Raw genomic sequence first — 22,726 nt, 5'->3', positions numbered from 1 at the left:
GTTTACAAACAATACCTTAAAATAGAGGTTTTGAGGGATGCGATGAAGGCAAAAGTACCTAGACCGCGTTTATTCGTAGCACCCTTGAAGTAATTAGAAAAACTAAATGTTTCTTGGATAAAGAGAGGTTTGGGAGTGGTACAAGGCTAAGGATATTAATTTCGTGCCGAAGCATCTCAACCCCCCGAATGCACCGGAACTGCGGCCTGTTGACAAGTACTAGGCCATCATGAAGCAGGCACTTCGGAGGCATCCTAAGAAAATAAAATCGGAGAAAGATGTGAAGAAAAATGCATATAGCAAACGAGTTCGTGGGAAGTTATCAAGCAGGTTTCATCGACGGCCGCTCGACAACGGACCAGATCTTTTCAGTGCGGCAAATCCTCCAGAAATGCCGTAAGTACCAGGTCCTTACGCACCATTTGTTCATCGATTTCAAGGCGGCATAGTATCGACCGCGTAGAGCTATGGAAAATCATGGACGCGAACAGCTTTCCCGGGAAGCTTACAAGATTGTTCAGAGCAACGATGGACGGTGTGCAAAACTGCTTGAAGATCTCGGGCGAACACTCCATGGAGGTGGCAGATTTGTTCACCCGCCTAGAACGCGAAGCAAAAAAAGTCGGGCTAATGGTGAATGCGTCGAAAACAAAGTACATGCTGGTTGGCGGAACTGAGCGCGACAGGGCCCGCCTAGAAGCAGTGTTACGATAGACGGGGATACCTTCGAGGTGGTGGACGAGTTCGTCTACCTCGGATCCTTGTTGACGGATGATAACAATGTTAGTCGGGAAATACGAAGGCGCATCATCAGCGGAAGTCGTGCCTACTGTGGGCTCCAGAAGAAACTGCGGTCAAGAAAGATTCACCCCCGCACCAAATGCACGATGTACAAAGCGCTCATAAGACTGGTAGCCCTCTATGGGCATGAGACGTGGACTATGGTCGAGGAGAACTTGCAAGCTCTTGGGGTTTTTGAACGCCGAGTGCTAAGGACGATCTTTGGCGACGTGCAGGAGAACAGCGTGTGGCGGCGTAGGATGAACCTCGAGCTCGCTCAACTCTACGGCGAACCCAGTATCGTGAAGGACGCTAAATCTGGAAGGATACGCTGGGCAGGACATGTTGTAAGAACGCCGGACAACAACCCTGTGAACGAATCCGGTCGGAACAAGAAGGCGTGGGGCGCAGCGAGCCAGGTGGATTGACCAGGTGCACCAGGACCTGGAAAGCGTGGGTCACAGTCGAGGATGGAGAGAAGCGGCCAAGAACCGAGTGACTTGGCGAAATATTGTTGGCGAGGCTTTATCAAGATAATTGATGTAAAGCCAAATAAGTAAGTAAGTAGAGTTTATTCTTCATTTATTGACATGATGGTCATTTGAATTCATGAAGATTCAGACTTCAAACGGCATGGTTTGCTCATGAAGCAGAAATATTTCCAAAAGGCCCTGGCGCAAACTGTGCCTTATGCTTTGGAGTTCTCAGTTGCCACCTGCCACCAAGTTTATTACACATTAATTGACGTGTTCATTCGAAATCATGATGATTGAGATGTCAAAAGGCATGTTTATGGAACAGTCCATAAACAGCCCTGGCGGAATCTATGTCAGGTGCTCTGGACTGGCCACATTTGTTGATATCGAGTTTATACTTCATCTATTGACAAGTTCTTTCAAATTCTCGAAGAGGGATGATACACAAATTATGTCACGCTGAATTCCAACTTTTTTGACCACCTCCCCCCTTTGTCACGTGTTTTGTATGAGTCCTCCGAAAATTTTTAATGGTTTGTCACGCGTATCTTGAACCCCCAATCCCCCCCCCCTGAGAGTGACGTAATTTGTGCATGCACGCTTAGAAATCAGAATCCAAAAACAAGATTATGACTCATGATTCATGATTCTAGTGTGTTTTTATCTTATGAAAATACACCATTATTTGGACTCATGATATCATGAGTCAGATTGCCGTAACGCAACACACGCGTTAGGTTTTTGTTGCTGATTGCTCGGAATCATGATTCAAATGCCAAAAATGCTGAGTCGCGCATCCGTTTATGATCGACAAAATAGAAAAAGTTAAAAATAGCATACATTGAGATTCGAGTCAAGAACCTTCCGAATGTAAGTCACGTACTCTACCACTCAACCGCTTCGTCATCTTGAATTAAGAGTGATCAATACGAATGAGATGAAACAAAGTGCGCCGCTCAGTGTTTTCACACTGGATCATGATTATGACTCCAGAAACCATGATTTGTGATCCTGATATTATGACCTAACCAACTTATGAATTTTATGATTTGTAAATCATGGTGTGGGGATCAGATTGTTATCCGTGTGACCCCAGATTGAGACGACACATGACATGTTTTGGACATAAAACGGAAATGTCTCCTAAGGGACCCTGACGGGATCGGCCAAGATATTCCGGAACGGACAACTATTTCAACTTATGTTCAAATGATCACAATGAAGTATTTTCATACGTTGAACAAAGTATCAATGGTGTTGTGATAGAAATAAATTTAAAAATAATCACATTTCTCAACTAAGGCAAAATAACTTATATCTTTTTAAAGTTAGCTGAGGGTTTTTTGTTTTTTACATCGGATGAAAACTGATGAAATGGCAGCTATTTGAAAGGGTAGTGTCTGAGGTTGGGGACGCAAAAGGTTATTAAAGGTTATTGTGAGCAGGACATTTAAAGGATTTTTTTTTGTATTCGGAAGTATTTCTACCATTCTGAACGGGCATTCGCAATGCCGCAACTAAGCGCAAAGCTATCTAACGTGAAACTATAATTCGTTTATCTGCTTTCAAGCATATTATGCGCTGGAGCAAATGTGCAGCCATTCAATTAGCACCGTGGTGGAAAAACATAACAGAACCAACTCTTAAACAAACCACAAACATTCGCGTCTACCACGGAATCACAAATCTCATTAATGACACTTCAACACTTCATCGGGCTTTAGCCATCGATTTCAATTCATTATAGAATAGAATGCATGAACAGATTCGATATGTAGCTATCATATAGCAGCACTACGTCGATTCAATTTGACCAAAGCTTTATTGGTTGACACGTCTTGTTGTGTCCTTTTTGGCACTGATTCAACTGTTTTTCAGCACAGTTGATGTGGAATAAATATTCTATCAGTTTTTGCTTCCAAGGTTTTCCTATTTCTTTCTAGCTGTTAGGTTTTATTGTATGTTATAAAGAACAATCTAACAAAAGACGTGAATCAAATTACCTGTTTAAACATTTGAAATTAATAACTTTTTATATGAACCATATGAATTTGTATGGGCCTTCCTTAGTCGAGTGATTAGAGTCCGTGGCTTCAAAGCAAAGCCATGCTGAAGGTTTCGATTCCAGGTCGTAATGGAAATTTCCTTGACTTCGCTGGGCATAGAGTATCATCGTACCTGCCATACGATATAAGAATGCGAAAATGGCAACTTAGGCAAAGAAAGCTCTCCGTTAATAACTGTGGAAGTACTCATAAGAACACTAAGCTGAGTAGCCGGCTCTGTCCCAGTGGGGACGTTAACGCCAAGAAGAAGAAGATGAATTTGAAGAAACAGGCGACCTCCGAAAAATTCAAATTCAATGTAGTCTTAACGCTCCCCATGTGTCATTTATGCGATGCATCCACTAGAACTCGACTCATGAGTTGCCGCTTGTCTCATAAGAGCGAGCGTTTAGATGGCAAAAGTATAGACAGCAGTCACGCGACGCGAAAAATACTATCATCCACCACCGCACCGTAGCTATAAGTACCTACTTAGGTACACACGAGATTAAACGGTCGTTGTGCGTCCCAGTTTTCACTTGCATCAGTCCATCGTTGCTCTGTCTGGTGCTGCCCATGGTGCAGGAAGAAGGGACAACGCAACGGAGGGCAAGCACGAGAGTTGAAAATCCAAGTCTCGTGACCAGCGAATAACGTAATCATGTGTTGCGCATTGGAGAATCTTCTCCACATGGTAGGTCGGGAGCAGACCGGGCGAGAGAATCACAAATTTTGGAATCGGTCCAAAAAGTGCTCCCGCATTATGTTTTCTCTTTTGGCGGGAGAGATGAAATGGTTTTCCCGCACGCGGAACTATTTTCCGGCTCTCCCACCGAGAGAGAGAGTTGAGTTTTTGCGGAGCGTAAAAGATTTCCATGTCACGCCGCTCGTTTAGTGCCAAGGACCGGTAGCACATTCTACCTTGGCGGGTTCTTATTTTCACTTTCAACTCTCGGTAACTAAATTCTGGCTATAAAGATGAGAGATGCTTCACCAGTAAGTACAACATTCAAATGGCATTCGCGGGAGGGAGTTTGAACAGTGGGACAAGGGAAGGTGGGTCAGAATGCTGTCGGCTCCACTGATTATGTAAGAGTAGTAGAATACTGCGGGATAAGCAACAGAGCAGAGGGAAAGCCCCATTAAAATTAAAATGCTAAAATTACGCTCAGATGTTGATGTTCTGTAAGAGACAGCTACATTGTATGATAGCTTTGATGAGAAGCATTTTAGTTTGGCCAGGAAAATTAATTTAAGAAAAGGTTTTTCCAAGGTGCACCTGAGTACCTACAGACGTAGTTTGCATTTTCTGTCATAGCGTGTGTAGCGCAAGCAGCGAAAGTTTATGTACAATATTTATAAACATACAGTGCGCATCGTATCTTCGTGCTGTGCGTACACGAATGCTCTCTGCTCTTGGAAGTTATTTTTTCAAACTACCTAAAGCAATAAAACAATACTTTTCAGTACTAAAAAAAATCGAAGGCACGGGTCCATACAAGGATCGTAAGGAGATCAATAGTAGAAAAAATAGTACTTAAAAGCAGGGTTGGGAAAAAATCTGAAACTCACTCTACAGTAGCCAAACAAAGCCAATCACAGTCAGCGAAGCCAGTGAAACTCACGCCCATCGCTGCTGTAGGCAAATGCCTTGAAAATTGCAAAACACCCGTTGCTAAGGGCAACCCGAAATTACTGTAGAAAAATGTTCTATTTCCCGCTGCATTTCCCGCATTTAGAGCCTTCAATGACACTCATGATTTAGGAAATTCGTGCACCCAACAGAGGCTACTTGATGAGATTCACGTTTTTGAACTACTGTACTGGGAGAGCCACGTGATTTTCGCGAAAAGTCAAGCCTACTACTATTACCATTCCCAGCACTGCTTAAAAGTACTGTTTTAGTAGCACTGAAAAGTAGTGCTACTAAAACAGTACTTTTAAGTACTATTTTTTCTACTATTGATCTCCTTACGATCCTTGTATGGGCCCGTGCCTTCGATTTTTCATTGGACCCGTTGGCGAAAGCTAGCGGTGGTAATCCTTCTTGGACACCGTCTTGGGATAAAACCTCTCGTCTTCTTTCGTTTCTTCACTAAACATGGTTCCAACTACATACAAAAGGAAGTGTAAATCTCTGAATTCACAACTTCTATCCAAAAAAATGGGATTTAAAACTGTCACTTAACAAGAAAGGACGTATCTCGAAGCAATCTCTAGCCCAGGCTCTTTGATTCAAGTTAGAAAGCAAAGAGTGCCGCCTATCGTGTTCAGTTGTTCCGAATTTGGGGGATTTAGGCAGGAGATCTTGAACTCCATTAGGGAAATCAAGGTCGCCTTCCAAATCGCAAAGAAAGGAGACTGTTGCGTATTGCCGGAAACTCTTGAAGATCGCGAACTTTTTCTCAAGCATCTTGAAGAGAAGAAGCTGTTTTACTTATGACGACAAAACTGAACGTTTGTTCAAAGTTGTCTTGAAAGGTTTCTATAAGTCACCTGAAGAGATCAAAAATGGAATAAATGATTTACTTGGATTTTCCCCAGTCCAAGTAATCATGACGAAAAAGAGAACCCAACAACAAAAAAGAAGTTAATAATATTAAAGCTTAGGAAAAAGCAAAGCTTTTGTTCGATGTCCGTGTGACATGGGAACATTTTCAGAAACCTGGAGGAAATTACCCGAACCCCACTCAGTGCCGCCGGTGCCAAAAGTGGGGTCATGGAACAAAAAATTGCCGCATGGATGCCAAATTAATGATTTGTGGAGGTTTTTCTCACGCTAAGGACATCTGTCCAGTGAAGAAAGATACCGATGAGTTCATATGCGCAAATTGCGGGGGAAATCATAAATCAAATTGAAAGCTTGCCCTTTGCGTAGGCGAGTCGTCGAGGCTTGTGCCAGGCATATGAACAGTAATCTCCGTTACGGTAGCGGTCGTTTCCGAAATTTGACTGCTAGAGTATCGAACAATGCTCATTTTTCAGTTAACGATCGCTTCATCAAGACTCATACCCATCAGGAAGATCATAATCATGCTCATTCACAAACAAATTTTAATCCGACGGGTTGCCGTTCGAATCTCTTAATCCTTTGCCGATATCATAGCAGGTAATTTGAACTACTTCCCTTTTCATACTACGAGTACCCGTTCTAATTGTTTCAAATCAAATGGAAAAAAACCCTTCTAAATTTACTAATCAAATTGTTATTGGATTACGTTTATCTAAATAATATTTAAAAAATTTTCAATTGGAATGCTCGTTCTTTGAATGGTAAAGAGGACGAGCTGTTTATTGTTTTACAGCTAATAACGTGCATATAGCAGTTATTACTGAAACCCATTTAAAACCTGGATCCAAAATAAAAGAAGATCCTAACTTTTTTGTTCATCGCAATGATTGACTGGATGAAGCTTGTGAAGGAGTTGCAATCGTCATTCATAGGCGTATAAAACATCAACTGTTTTCGTCATTTGAAACTAAAGTTTTTGAAACACCTAATTTCTGTTGAAACACAACTTAGCAAATATACTTTCATAGCTGCCTATTTGCCTTTTCAATGCTCTGGACAGCAAGTTAATTTGCTCCAAACTGACTTGCGAAAATCGACTCGCAATAAGTCAATTTTTTTTTGGACTTATGGACAAAAGGTCGAAAGACAAAAGGTCGAAAGGACAAAAGGTCGAAAGACAAAAGGTCGAATGGACAAAAGGTCGAAAATGATTTGCATCGTGGGAAATTTTTCCTTCTTTGAAAAAAGATATTCGACCTTTTGTCCCTTCTTTTTTGTTCTTCGACCTTTTGTCCTTTCGACCTTTTGTCTTTCGACCTTCTGTCCTTTCGACCTTTTGTCTTTCGACCTTTTGTCATAGATTCTTTTTTTTTGTAATTGGTTACTTTAATACCGATGTTTGCATCGGCCTTGGAATAATTCTCAAAGTATTTCCAATGGTAGGGTTTTATTTGATGAGTGCTCTTCAGAAAATTTCTCAATTCAATGCCCTGATAGCCCTATATGTTTTTCTTCTTCTAGGAAGCCTTCTACGATTGATTTGGTCTTAACCGACTCCAGCTAACTTTCTAGTCAAATGGTTACTCATGCTGATTTTGATTCTGATCATATCCTTTTCAAATATCTCATTGAGTAATTCTCATTCCTATTAGCATCAGTTTCAAATATTTACGAGCCGACTGGAATACACATGAAACATATATCGATAGTCATCTTGATGTTAGCATTTCTTTGCAAACAAAACATGATATTGACAATGCTCTCGAAACTTCAACTTATTCCATTGTTGAAACAAGAGGCATTGCAGTACGAAAATGTGATGTAAAATTGGAATCCGAGATTATTCACGATGATCTCAAACTCTTGATCCGTCTTAAAAACGTGAGGAGATGGCGATTTCAACGTTCCCTCGATCCTGCTCTGAAAATTATAGAGTTTACTCAATAAACAAACAACAATTATGAAAATCAAATTTCTCGATTAAACCTTGGCTCTAAGCCCTTTTGGAAATTATCAACAATTTTGTGAAAACCTCAGGAGACAGTTTAGGCCTTGAAAGAGGAAAACACATTATTACTACTCATTGTAAAAAAAAGCTCAAAACTTGCTATGCAGTTTGAAAGCTCGCATAATTTTAATTTAGAACTTACTTGTCCAACTGAAAATCAAGTAACTCAGGACTTCGAAAGCATTCCCAATAAAAAAAAACGTTTTCAAATATTCCTGAGAGACTGATTTGGAAGAAGTGAGAAAAATCATAAATATGAAGGCTCCTGGCGATGATGGACTTTTCTACATCTTCATCAAGCAACTTTTAGAGAGTAGCTTATCATTCTTGATTGATATATTTATCAAATGTTTGCAATTGGCATATTTTCCTGTCAAATGGAAAAATTCCAATTTACCAATTTTAAAATCGGACAAATTCCTGCAGAAGCTTCTATCGTCCAATAAACTTGTTTTCCTCCATCAGTAAACTATTTGTTAAGGTCAATTTGATTCCACATAAACGGAAGTTCATTTTTTTGCCAATCAACTTTTCGGATTCAGACATGAACATTCGGCCACTCATCAACTTTTACGTGTAACAAACAAATCCGTTTCAACAAATCTGAAGGCTATTCTACTGGTCTTGCTCTTCTAGACATAGAGAAAGCATTCGACAGTGTTTGGCATGAAGGCTTGATTGTAAAATTAAAAAACTTTAATTTTCTAACATACATTGTTAGAATAATTCAAAGTTATCAGTCAAATCGTACACTTCAGGTTAATTATCAGAACTCCAGGTCTGAAAGACTTCCTGTAAGAGCTGGTGATCCTCAAGGCAGAATTTTGGGACCAATATTATACAATATTTACACAACTTAGTTACCTGAATTAACTCAGGGATGTCAAAAATCTTCGTTTGCGAATGGAGCATGCCTTTCCGCCAAAAACGAAGCCAGCGTGCCATCTGTAGTAGATTGAAAAAAGTTTGGATATTCTTTCTTCATACTTGCAAACATAGAAGCCAAATATAACAAACATGTAATGATTAAAAAAATGAGTTAACAAATACTAATGAAGGAATTTAAAAAAATTAGGTCACGAAATATCGCAAATTATCCCACAGTTCATCAAACGACGCTGACGGTGACGACAACTACTCTCTAATGCCAGAGAACCGCAGTAATCACGTTGCAGCATCTTTTTTGTTTTTTTTTTCTTCCGAGCCGTGGTGGGTTAGAACTTTCCCCAGGCACGATTAATTTCGCGGAAACCTTACTGCTTTGCTGTGTGCGGCACTCTCTTCGACTCACTCTCCGGCGAGCGAGCATCTCTCTGGATTAACGCAGATAAAGACCCATCTCGCAGCGTGGGGTTTTCCGCACAAACGATTGAAGCAACAATTTTCCACCCAGGAAAGCAACGTGGTCTGCCGTAAGACGGGGTCACTTTGATAGATTTTTCAGAAAACATCTGAATATTTCTGTTTTTTTCTGTATTAGGGTGCAGAACTACTATGGCATGTGATTTTGACGTTTACTGGCCTTGTTGTTTACAAACTTTATGTAGGAGTAAAAGAGAGAGGGAGATTTTTGCGCAGTGACCCATACAAAATGACACATTAGTCTTCTTGCGCTTTCTCGATTTCCTCAACTTATTCCTCGCACAATTACGTCGCATACTTTGTCGAGTGCAACAGTGAAAAACTTACGTCAATCCGTTCATACGTTCTTAAGCCCTTTCGTAACATACAAAACCACTCAATTTTTATTTATATATAGTTATAAATAGAGTGTCCATTTCCCGGCCATTTTGCTCATCCCGGGATTTGGGACAAAAATCCATGTTTATCCCGGGAAATCTCGGGATCCCGGCATTAATAAAATTAAAAAAAAAAACTAGCGTTTCGGTTGAAATGGAAGTACAAATTTAACAATCCAATTTTTATTTTGATAAAATAAATAAATAATGTAACTTTTCAAAATAATATGTTAATTATAGCAAATCACATTTCAGATAAGACTTTTTTATTCTAATGAAATAACCTCATCAAAACTTAGCTTGACTAATTCCGGGTTTGCTATGGATTTTTTCAAATTCTCTATAACACTTATTAATGGAAGTATGATAAAAACTTAAGTCACAATGTTAAAGCAATTTGCTTCAAACTTTTGAAAAGTCATAACAACTTTAGAACAAAAGAAACGATAAAAGATCATTGAAGGTATTGTAGATCATGCTAAAAGTTAATTATTTGAAATTATGGACTGAAGTTTACTGCCGTGAATCGCAAGTCAGTTCCATCTGCATTTTGGTCAAAATTGAGTTGATATCAGTTTTCATTACACCTTCTTATGATCATTCAGCTGCACTTACATGATTTCTCGTTGTTCAGTAAAATTAGGGAAAAACACCAAGTCGAGTCGACCCATAATGAAAAGTAAACGTATGTCAGTCCCACTGCAGATTTTGGCAAATTTCAAACACAAAATTGAATCGTTATTTGGTCATCTTTATATTTTTCTTTGAAAGGTAACGGAGCGAAAAGCAATTTATGAAAGTTTCATTGAAGTCGAAACATGTTCCAATCTCCTGGATTTTTTTGAATATTTGTATGGAAAATGAGATTGAAAACTTGTCAGTCAATTCTCTCAATCCCTACTTTTACAGATGGTACTGACCTGGGAGGGAGGCACAGATACTACACACGAAATATAGATCAACGTTTGTTTGAACTGCAAGATAACCCCAGCTTGCCAACAACAATCAAGGCAGGCTTGGGGAAAATCGCTAGTTTTCCTTTGTTGTGTACTTTCGATCTTTCCTGACAAATATGGAAAAAGGGCCACAGTTTTCAATGCACTAAATATTCATTTTCATTGTAAAAAATAAAACGATGCGTTTTTCAATGCTTTATATTCCACCAGGTTGAAAGGTGCTTATTACTCGCTTATTCTATTTTTCATTAAGCTTTTCTACTTTATCAAATAAGGTTGTCATTGTTTTTATTGAAATGTTGTGGTTTTTCATCAAATTCTACGTACATTTCGGGAATCCCGGGATTCCCGGGATGTCAGAAATAAAATCCCGGGAAACAGGAAATCCCGAATTTTTTTTGTCCCAGGATGTCCCGGGATGGACATTCTAGGTTTTACTTCGCTTCTGAAGCAAGTCGTCCCTATAACTTAAAGGCCATAAGTAACTATCTCGGGGATGGGATGCGATTCCAGGTCCTCGGTGTGAGAGGCGTGAGATCTAACCACTATACCAGGCCCGTCCCCTTCGGCAAATCTGCTCATTGGTCTATGCACTGCATGTTTTCTTAGTTCAACATTCTACAACTAGGAGGCGCTAGTGATTCATAAATATTTCAAACTCATATATCTCATAATGCATAACAGATAAAAAGTCGGTGTTTTCGGGAAAGTTGTTCGTTAGGCTTAGAACGATTTGCTGTTTGATTGTTTAGTCTGGTATTTTACCACTAGGAGGCGCTAGTGAGAATATATAATTTGAAGCCTATAGCGGTCGATGCAGATCAGTGAGAAGGATGGTATTTTCAATAAAGTCGTTTTATAGGCGGTCCTTGTGGTACGTATCTAATTAGTTCGATATTCGGGATCTAAGAAACATTAGTGAGCTAAACACTTCAAACCCTTATACATCGAAATACTGCGTCTCATTTTGTCCGGTTTATATATTAATAGGTTTACATTTTGACATACAGAGGAGAATGTTGAGTTTTTTAAATCATAGCGAAGTTTGTTCGAATAAAGTAAAAGGTTTAAAAATTTACTAAAATGAAAAATGTAGTGACCTTTTGAACAAAATTACGCGTGAATCAGATTTGAAAATAATTTTAGAAGAATAACGTTGATCATTATTTGTGGAAATTATAGATAGTTTCTACAAACGTCAAATCGATCGTCAAATCGATTGTTTGTTGTTGTCATGATGTGTGTCAAAATCGAGCAGTTTCATGTTGCTAAAATCGAAATCAAAATGAATTTTGAGTTATTAGGCATATAGACTATAGCCCTTTATCCATCTGAAAGCTTTACCTAGGGTCAATAGAAAATGTGCAAAATTGTATGGCTCTCAACTGGTTTTCCATGGCCTACGTTGTTTAAACCAATGGAAACAAACATGAAACATTTGTAAGTCTAGAATCATGCAACATTAGGCAGTGATTATTCAGTGAACCTGTGATATTCATTTGCTTCACCACATTTTCGTATTATCAGATAATGGAGAAACCGATAGTGACGAACGAAAGATCCATCTTTTCGAAGACATCAATCTTTAATATTAAATTAAGTACCTAGCATAAGAGTTTGAAATATTTGATGTTCATTGTGGGCTTCGTAGCCGTGTGGTTAGCGGCGTCAGTCGTTTAGGCGTATTGTGCTACGAGGTGTGGGTTCGATTCCCGCTCCAGTCAGTGGAAACTTTTCGTCAAACGAAAAATTCGTCACTGGGCTACTGGGTGTTCCGTGTTGTCCGTTGCCTAATGTTAGTGATTGTCCAGTCTGTGCAGTAGACTGATGCAAATTTTGAAGTTTTTGCTCCCCTATGCTTAAACGATGTCAATTATGATGAAAATGATCCTCCCAAAATTTGAAGTGATTCGGAAGAAATTTGGTTGTGCACACGCTATTTGAAGTTTATATGGAAATTACTATTAAAAAGGCAAACCTTTTGTGTTCAGTCCCCTAACTGCTCGTCAAAATAATTTATGGAAAAGTGAACACACTCATCTCATGTGAAAACTTCCCAGCTACAACTTTGCCGAAGACCACATTTCGATGGGACGTAAGGGAGCAAACATTTCAAAATTTGCATCACTCTACTGTGCAGCCTTTGGCTGAAGACGGTGTAAATTGTCTTTTTTTTTTTCTTTTAAACGTCGCTGGTGAAACCGTCACCAAAAACGTTGCCAACCAACCAACCGCTACAAATTTGACGTTTCACCACCACAACGGCAAATCACCTCCTTTGATTCGTTTTCTGGCGACGATTTTGTCGATCTGTTTGAAAGTTGGCGGCGCGTTTTGTTGCCCATGAAACAAACAATATTTAATTGGTATCCTAAAATATATGAGTTAAAAAAATAATTTCTCACTAGCGCCTACTAGTGGTAAAATTTGTAACCAGCTAAATAAGAATCTTGATAACAACGAATACAACGATAACAACGCTTCTAACATAACTCAAACTTGAGATTCATGAGTTTGAAATATTTGAAGCACACCAGTGCCTCATAGTGGCTGTTTATCAAGTTAAGAAGACATGCAGCGTATTACCCTTGATTCAATGAGAAACTTTGCTAAGCTCTCATTTTTCATAATCTTCGCTTATAACTTCAATGATCCATACACAATAAAAACATTGTTAATTGCCTATGTTAGATCAATACTTGAATATTACAGTATAATTTGGTCACCTTTTTCAACAGTACATGAAGAAAGGATAGAGTCGATGCAAAATCAATTTTTATTATATGCTCTTCGCAAATTAGGTTGGACCGAATTTCCATTACCATCTTACAAAGCTAGATGTATGTTGATTGATATTCAAACACTACGAGAGCGTCGCGAATATGCAATGATTTCATTTATAAACGATATTGTTTCTCATAAAGTTGATACACCAGAATTATTATCTAAATTAAACTTTTATGTACCATCCAAACGTTTACGCCATCGAGAACTATTTGTAATCAACTATCACCGTACTAATTATGCAAAATTCGGTTCAATGAACCAAATGATGACTACTAATAATAAACATTATGATTTAATTGACTTAACTTGGTCCAAAGCGAAGCTAAAACATTACTTCCGCACATTATCTCAAGAAGGAAAATTGAATGTATTAGTGAAACTAGCGCATAAGAAATTCCATGTAACGGTCTTCAAACATGATTGAAGACAATAAATAAATAAATAAATAAATAAATAAATTAGTTTCTAGGCTCCATATAGGAATAGTTTCTGAGCTAACGCCATAATGTGGTGAAATTTTCAGCAGGGGAAAAAACAGTAAATAACATATTGGATAATTTAGTGGTCCTTTCCCTGCTGGAAATCTTAACCGAGGGGAGTTTAATATTATATAAAACTGTTTCTGAGACACAAGCGTTCAAAGTTTCGAAATCTCGCTAGTTTTTACATTAGTTCGCAATAACTTCTTCCTAGAAGAATTTTCCTCTTTGAATTTGCTTTTTTTTAAAATCAAACTCAATTAAATTACAACGTACTAAAAATTACGCCAATCGATTCACAAGTTAAAGCCCTTCAAAATGCTTTTGGGTCATATTGACCTCGGAGCACAGATAGAGGGTTAACCAATTTACAGAAATTATTTTATTTCATTATCGAAGTTACCCGTATTGTCAAAGATACCCCGTTCTACGGTACCTTCATCGAGCGCGAGAGAATGAGAATCCACATGGAGAATTTTTGGGAGAAGCGGGAACTGTTTGGTTGGTTGCGACACAGATCAAAACCAAGGTGTGCGCCTTGGCCGGGAGTCAGTATTGTCTAGGTGCTAGCGTCTTGCTGCCAGGGCTCCTTGGAACACCGGAATACCACGGTCTAGAAAGTAGTAGTACACAGTAACCAACCTCAAGAAGAGGTAGGTGGCAAAGGATTCAGGGCCTGGGATCTTGGAGATGGAAAGTCGGCATAGCATCGGGTTAGAACCAGAGGAAAATCGATGATTCTCTTCCTATGCTAAGGTGTGAAGTGAATCGTGATTCGAAGTGAAAGTGAAAAGTTTCTCGGTTTGATGCCTGGTTACTTATGCGGTGGAGCTTGACTCAAATTCAGAAGTTTGTTAAAGCCGTTGGCTGTGGCAAAGAAGTTTGTTGAATCTAGTGTTTCCGTTTCTGTTACCCCAATCGAAAGCCTTACACCTTCTCTATAAGAAACGTTGTTGTTGTTGGAAAGTTACTGAACAGTGTTTAGTGAAGTTAATCTTCGAATCCTGAAATCAGAGCAAGATATAATCAACCTAAAAGCAATATCTATCAAGTGTCTGCGTGTTCTAGCGTTCTGAGTCCTACTTCTTCCCTGACGACACCCACTCTGCCTTACGCCTTGGCGACACTTTCTGGATCTGTTTTTCTATCATCTATACATACACCACGTGCACGTGTTGCTGAGTAGTTCTGTAGTAGTTTGGATAGCTCATAAAAAGAGGGACTGTCCAGCAAACCCCCCTCCTGGCACTGCTGAAGAACAAATGTGTGGCCATTAGTCGTTAATGGTAGTTTTAGTGCTGTTATTATAGATACATCAATCGTGTGGTTTGAGATAAAGAGGAAAAGTTGCCCGGTTTGGACGTGAAGACAAAAAATGGACAAGACGACGACAGCAAATCACCATCATACGGAAACCATTCCCATTTCAGTGTGGGTTGTGCGTGTTTAGTGTGCATGTTATACCGCCAAGTGGATAAGATTTGCGTTTGGAAAACCGATTAAAATCAAATAAACAATACCAGCAGTGGAACGTTACGAGCGCGTTGTGGTCGGCGTTGAGTGAAGATAAAAGCGGAAAATCGCTTTTCCTTTCGATTTCATAGCGACAAAGACTTCGGAGCCGACGGTGTGAATAAATGGCGAGATCATAGGTGAGTGTAGATTTTTTTTGTGGGAGGGGGTTAGGATGGGAACCATGATTGAGGTTCAAAAGGTGAATCAAGTTGAACTGGATTTATAGGGAAGAACAAAGGCGTGCCTTAGGGGACTTGGTTGCTCTACTAAACGTTTCGATGCAGTTTGATTAGCGTCGTTGTAAATTTCCAGCATTACATTAGCTTATATCGAGGTGTGCTGTGTTAAACAACACTGTCGTCCTAATTTGGTAAAACTAGATTTAGCTTTTGCTAAGACATTGTTGTTCGCATTCCGCAGCATTTCAGATTGTTTCTATGAACAAATTGAACTTACTTACTTACTCAGTAACGTATAACTCATCAAAAAGCACGTTTTCGAGCCTTCAAAATAATTAATGTTCATGATTTTTATTCCGAACGCTTTCTCACTTTTGCCTCCTATTTCGGACACATTGATTCGGATTCTGCACAGCTCATGAAAATTAAACATAGAATCGTTTATCGTAATGATCGACTAGATGGAGCATGTGATGAAGCTGTAATGTTTATTTATAGGTGTATAAAACATCAACTTTTTTGTCATTTGAAACTAATTTTTCAGGATGTTTCAGTTGAAACACAGTTTGGTACATATATTACCTATTTGACTTTTCAATGTACTGGGCAGCAAGATAATTTGCTTAAATTTTACTTGCGGAAATAGACTCGCAATCCATTATTTTGTTTTGGTGGCTTTAATGCAAAATATCGCTTATGGAATAATTCGCAAAGTAATTCCAACGGCAGAATTTTATCTGATGAGTGCTCTTCAGGATATTTCTCAATTCAATACCCTGATAGCTCTACATGTTTTTCTTCTTCTAGGAACCCATCTACGATTGATTTGGTCTTAACCGACTCTAGTCACCTTTGTAGCCAACTGGTTACTGATGGTAATGATAGTAATCTTGATGTTAGCATTTCTTTGCAAACAAAACTTGAGAAGAAGGCATTTTGAAAAGAAATTAAAACACGATTCTATCAATTAGAAACAAAAATTTCCCGATGGGGCCTTTGGGTTTGTACCAATTTTAAAACCAGACAAAAATCCGGCAGATGCTTCTAGCTTCCATTAAATCATATTGGTTTCCTCCAAGGTATTTAAAAGGGAGGTAATCCAATCTGTCAGATTTACCATTCCGCCATTTTGAAGTGACAGCTAGCAAGTTTGTTTTGTTCATTAACTAATACTACCTAGAAACAACATCCCATAAAACTTTATTATTCAGCACGGTTCGCTTATCAGGCACATAGCTTGACCAGTTTTTGGTTTCATTTCTCTAAATCGCTTCATAATTCACGGATTATCAGGCGCAAAGTACGTATTGAATGTTCCTTTAGACTCATAGGGTACACATCACCGGTGATTCTTCACCACCTTTCAAGCTCGTGACAACACTTAACAGTCCATCCTTTACCTTTCCGTATTTTAGACGATTTTGTTCTCCATGGAATCATCTTCTTCTATTCAAAACACCGGAAAACTACATTAACGATAAAAATTCAATTCGCGACAGAAAAGCTCATGAATGCTGAAAAAAAATCACTTCACTGTTATCATGTTTGTTGGAGTAAACAATCCCTAACAACCCCGTAGAAACGGTAGAGTGAAAAACAGTGTACACAAACCCGTCAGCTGTTACTTCCACCTTCCCCGCAGCCAACCACACCGCGCACCCACTGACTGCTTAGATTCGTAAACCTGTCATTAAAAAAACCTTGGTTTCCTCAGCCAGTCAACTTTTTGAATAGGATTTTTTTTTTTGGTTCACATCAACGAAAATTCATTTTTTGCCAATGAACAGTTCGGTTTCCGACATGAACATCCGACCACTCATCAACTTTTAAGTGTAACAAATTTGAGTCGTTCCAACAAATCTGAAAGCTATTCTACTGGCCTTGCTCTTCTAGACATAGAAAAAGCATTCGACAGTGTTTGACATGAAAGCTTGATTTTAAAATTAAAAGAACATTGTTATATAATTCATTAGTATAATTCAAAGTTATCTGCCAAATCCTACACTTCAGGTTAATTATCAGAACTGCAAGTCTGAAAGACTCCCTGTAAGGAAGCATTTGGGGCCAAAATTATTCAATATTTTCATATCTGACTTACCTGAGTTACCGCAGGGATATCGAAAGTCTTTGTTTGCGGATGACACAGGCCGCCAAAGGAAGAAGCCTGCGTGTCATTTGTAGTAGATTGTAAAAAAGTTAAGATATTTTATCTTCATGTTTGCAAAAATGGAAGATTTTTCTTAACCCACAAAATCTCGTAACAAACCTTAAATTTTCAAATGACCACTGTTTGGAGACCAGTAGATGAATTAGTTTGGAATAAATTCCAAAGTACATGCGGTAAATTGACCTTCCAATGGTTGGATGAGACATCCCCCCTGATCCCTCACCCTCTTCTGGGTAATGGAAAAAGTGTAGACCCGAGAGGTCCAAACTTGGCATTACCCGGATATTTAAATATCCCGATGAACTAGAAGGTGGATGTCTTCGACGAAGATGTTCAGTAGGCTTCCAGGTTATTTGGCCGAATGCCAGTTGTCCGAATGCCGTTTGGCTGAACGTCATTTGACCGAAAGGGTCGTTTGGCCGAATGCCATTTGGCTGAATTTGAAAACAATAGTGAACTATAGTAAGCATCCATTTCCAATAAATTTCAAAGATCTCTTAGCTTATTCTTAAATAAGAATAAATCATCATTGATTTACAAATAATTAGCTTTTCTGCTAGCGGTGATAGCTGCCAGCAGAGGTTTAGGTTTTCGCATTGCGTTTGTCGTCTGCTTTTGACAGTAACTATAACGTGTTAAACTGATTCGTCCTTTTGCAAGATCGGTTTGCTTCAATCCCTCGAATCGTACTAAGTAAATCATTATTCACAACGGAGAAAAAATGAGCTTCATTGACGTATGCCAAATGATCCGTTCGGACAAATGGCCGGACACTGTTCAGCAGATCGAGGTCTATCTGGAGGTGAAAAATCTAGTTGAGAAATTATCCACACTAGATGATGCTACTTACACATATTTGTCAATCGTCTACATCTCAAGATCATCATCATTGTTGCTGTCTTGGATAAAGCTGATCAGCAGATCAAAGGATATCTTTCGATGATGAATCTAGTTGAGAATTCCGCCGCAAGGTGGCGCTAGTAACAAAATTTTCTTGAATTTTCTATTTCTGGTGTCTTTGGCAAAGGTGGTTTACAGGTGAAGCGCTATCTGATGGTAAAGAGTCTAATTGAGAATTCGTACAACAGGTGTCACTGATAAAAAAGTTTCAATGTTCAATGTCAAGATCTTTATAAGGCAGAATGTTGATAACTTCGATAACGATGTTCAGCAGATCAAGGGCTATCTGGCGATGAAAACCCGACTATTAGATTATATCAAAATTATATCACATATATATCATATTGAGTTATAAATATCTCCCGTTGATGAAAATTTAGATATTTTGTATTATTTTTCCAATGATTCATACCATGATTATATCAGATTATGTTACAATTCATTCTGATGATCATCATGTTACAAAAGATTTTAACAAATCTTGTTACAATCTTGTTATAACTGCAACAGAATTTTAGCTACATTCATCACTATAACAAAATTATATAACAGGTTGTTATGTTAACAGGACATGATATAATTGTGTTTTAATGAATAAAGAACATTTACCAAGTACGAGAAAGTTTGTCGTTTATATACGTCTTTAACTGTAACAGATGTAGGTCCATCCCGGTGGTTTGGGACATGTCACCGTTTCGATTCCCGTCAATGACTTGTTTTTTTAACAATATAATACTTGTTTTTCATATCTGTCATTTTCTAGAAATAGACTTACACAATTAAAAACATTTTCCCAAAAATTAATAAAAATATATAATTTTTACCCTAATTGATTTTTACCCAAAGCGGCATTTGTAACAAAATATGGTACAATTTTGATACGCTATAGTGCAAAATTTTAGTTAATTCAACAACATCCTGCATCTAATTCATAATAACCGGTGTTAAAAATAGATCGTAACAAAATAACACATCAAGTTATAATTTTGATAGCTTCAGCTAGTCGGTAAGTTAATGAATTGGAATTCAACCGCTAGGTGATGCTAATAACAATCTTCAGTATCTCATTATACTGAAAAGCTAGAAGGTTAGTATCTTGAGCAAAGTTCTGCAGTCATTTTGGCGATGGAATTTTATTGAATATTTGTCTGATAGATGGTGCTCCTGCATCTCTCCATAACGTGAAATTCAGACTATTGATATCGAGTCTTAGATTCATAATAAAAATGGGTTTCATGGCTTACTAAATAGTCTCTTGAATCGCAATTGCATTATTTTTTTTTTATTATTCGATGTTTATCTTACTAGGTAGATAGTATCTCCAATGTCGAGCTATATACTGACTGTAGTTTGAAGTTTATTCAATGCTCAGCATCTTAAGATAACCCAGATAGTTGATGGCTTTGCAAATGTTGCTCAGATGAACAATATCTATCTGAAAGTGATTAAATTCAAACGTGCGTGACATTTTAACGAAATTAATCTTTTTCAAAATCCTGGATACTTTGACGGCTTCTTGGCCCTGCGCTTTATGCTGTCAGACACTAAAGCGTATCGTGTCATGGTTCAATTCCCCTTTAACCTTTGAATCTTTCCTTGATGTGTGTTTCTCGGTTGTTCCTCTCCGTTGTGTAATGTTATTTTAAGGTCTGTGCAGCATAATTGCTGTAGGCAATTTCCGTGTATATATTGTTGGACCAGATATAATGTTTCAGTTAAACAAAAAAATTAAAATAATTTTCTCCGTGTCAGAAAACCTTTGATATGTGCTGGATAACTTTGCCGACGACACCAACCCTCTATCTTGAGATACAAAATTGGGGATGAACCTGCCTACGGCAGAAAATCCCTTCAATTAAAAGTAATTCAATTCAATTAAATTTATCTTGAGATACAAAATGTTAAAAATGACAACTAGCATCACCTAGTGAATGAAAGCCCCTGATCAGCTGAAAATCCATGTCGAAGACATCAACCTTTTGACTGATCCGAATTATAAAAAAATTATTTCTAGTGCCGTCTAGCGGATGAATTTTTAATTATATTTTAAACCACCAAAAAAAAACCTTAATCTACTCTGCCGAAATCACTCACCTTCTAGCTTACGCAATCTTGAGATATCCTTTAAAGAACATAAGATCAATTTTGGCACCACTAATCTTCTAGCTTATCAATATGTTGAGGTACAGAACTATATAAAATACAAGCACCACCCAGCAGATTGATTACCAATTAGTTTCACCGCCAGATAGCTCTTGATCTGCTTGACAAGACACCAACCTTTTAGCAGAAAAGTTTCTTGATAAAAAATCTGAAGTCTAGTCCAAAGTTTGGTTATATACCCTAGGATGTTGAATTGTATGCTACACAGGCTGATGCAAGCATATTGTTAGTATAATCCGTATCAAAACCAGATGCTGTATACAATGTTCAATTTCAATTTGGTTCAATTATTTTTTTTCCTATTTCTAATCACTCTTGTTTTGCGAATTTTAGAATAATGCATAATATGTTTTTAACATGTTGGCCCATTTTGAATGTTAGTCAAGATGCTTTTAAAATCTGAATCACACTCATTAGCACGATGCGGATAAATGTTTGGTGACACTAACCGCACGACTACGAAGCCCACAATAATGGTGAATATTGTTTATCTTCATTTCAGATACTCGTTGAGCATTCATGGCTGTATTGCAAAAAAACCAAAGATTGAAGCTTTCTACCGGAGAAAAAATAATTGAACAACTCGGAGGATATGGTATTGAGAAACCAACTTTTCCTGACATCTAACGTAGTCTAACGATGACGTGTTTTCTTACGCGCTATTCCTACTTCAGTACTGTTCTCGATCTCCCACGGCTTTTTTCATTTTTGTTAACATTCTCAATCGTATAAAAAGTACAGTACTGACCCGATTTTGTCAGCCCACGATTTTGTATCCCCTGATTTTGTCTACCCCCGATGTTGTCAACATTTTGACCCGATTTTGTCAGCCTATTTTAAATATATCAAAAAATTGTCTTCCTCATGTTTTACCACGTTTACATCAATATGGGCGTAGCCAGAGGGGGAATTGGCAATGCTTCCTGCCCTCTGTACGATAGAACAATTTTACCACGGGAATTATTCTTGTGTTTTAATTCTCAAGGATTATTTTCAGCACTCGTATTTATACAAAAATCACGTCATAATAGATTATTAAACTTATAGAGTCTACCAAACAATCAGGTTTTTTCAAAACATCTTGTAGACATTTTTCGAAGGTTTTATCAACAACTCACAATGGAGATATACATAGCCGAGTAATCGACGAGCGAATTTCAAAAGATCTCGAGTACCAGTAAATCGTGCTTTGTTACTTAGCAACCTAACAATTGCACAGCGTAACAAAAATTACATTTCTGTGTGTCTCATGGATCAAATTATGTGTCTCTTGTAGATTTGGAGCTGCTGAATCAGATGCCATTCTCAGAAATGTTCCAGCACGTCACAATTTTTAGCTACAGGTCGCCAAAGTTGTATAAAACACTGGTTTTATTGATGTTTACACGAAGTATAAAGTACAATTTACCAAACATTTTTAATATCTAATCCACCAAACATGCAAAATAGAACCTAAACTTTCATTTCAGATATAAATTGATTGAAATTGCACGATTAAATTTTGATTAAAACGATTTTTTTAACATGCTTGCAGTCTCCATAGAAAATCCTTCGTTTCTCTTATATGGCATAATACAATAATATTCGAAACAATCAAAACATATTTTTTCCGCGTCGAAAGTATAATAAACATTGATGAAAAGTATTGCTATACAGCCAGTAGCGCAACCAGGATTTGGCTCTAGGGGGGGTTTTGTGAACTTGAAAATCTTGTGTTTTTGGGTAAATAAACGGGTGTAAAAAATTTTGGGCAGAAAAATTTAAAAATATTGCGAGATTACCATTTAAAAAAATGTTACACCATATGCAAACTTAAGCTTTTCTTGTCCACCCTGGGCATACCTTTTTATGTAAATTTACATCTCTACTTAAGAGAAGTCTGTTGTACCTGGTGAAATTTAAAAAAAAAAACTAAAATGTGTTTTTTTTTTAATTTTGTTTATTTGGAAGGCCCAAACGCCCGGAGGCTTCACGGGGCCGAAATACAACTCTTTCATATTGAAAACATTGAAAACAATAG

General features: G+C 37.9%; 1 protein-coding gene across 2 annotated transcripts in view; it reads left to right on the top strand.

The window, feature by feature from the left end:
• The window catches only part of LOC5575779 (diacylglycerol kinase eta), a 296,019-nt gene that overhangs the window by 80,982 nt on the left and 192,311 nt on the right, over positions 1–22,726 (top strand). The window contains exon 1 of one of the 2 annotated variants that reach the window (XM_021855670.1): positions 14,331–15,434. The exons of the other annotated variant lie outside the window; for it this stretch is intronic. The gene's annotated coding sequence lies outside the window, so the exon portion shown is untranslated. Of the gene's footprint in view, positions 1–14,330; positions 15,435–22,726 lie in introns of those variants that run through there. 2 annotated transcript variants of the gene reach the window in all.

Source organism: Aedes aegypti, chromosome 3 (genome assembly GCF_002204515.2).
Source record: "Aedes aegypti strain LVP_AGWG chromosome 3, AaegL5.0 Primary Assembly, whole genome shotgun sequence".
NCBI classification, from domain to species: domain Eukaryota; kingdom Metazoa; phylum Arthropoda; class Insecta; order Diptera; family Culicidae; genus Aedes; species Aedes aegypti.
This window is presented reverse-complemented; position numbering and strand designations above follow the sequence as displayed.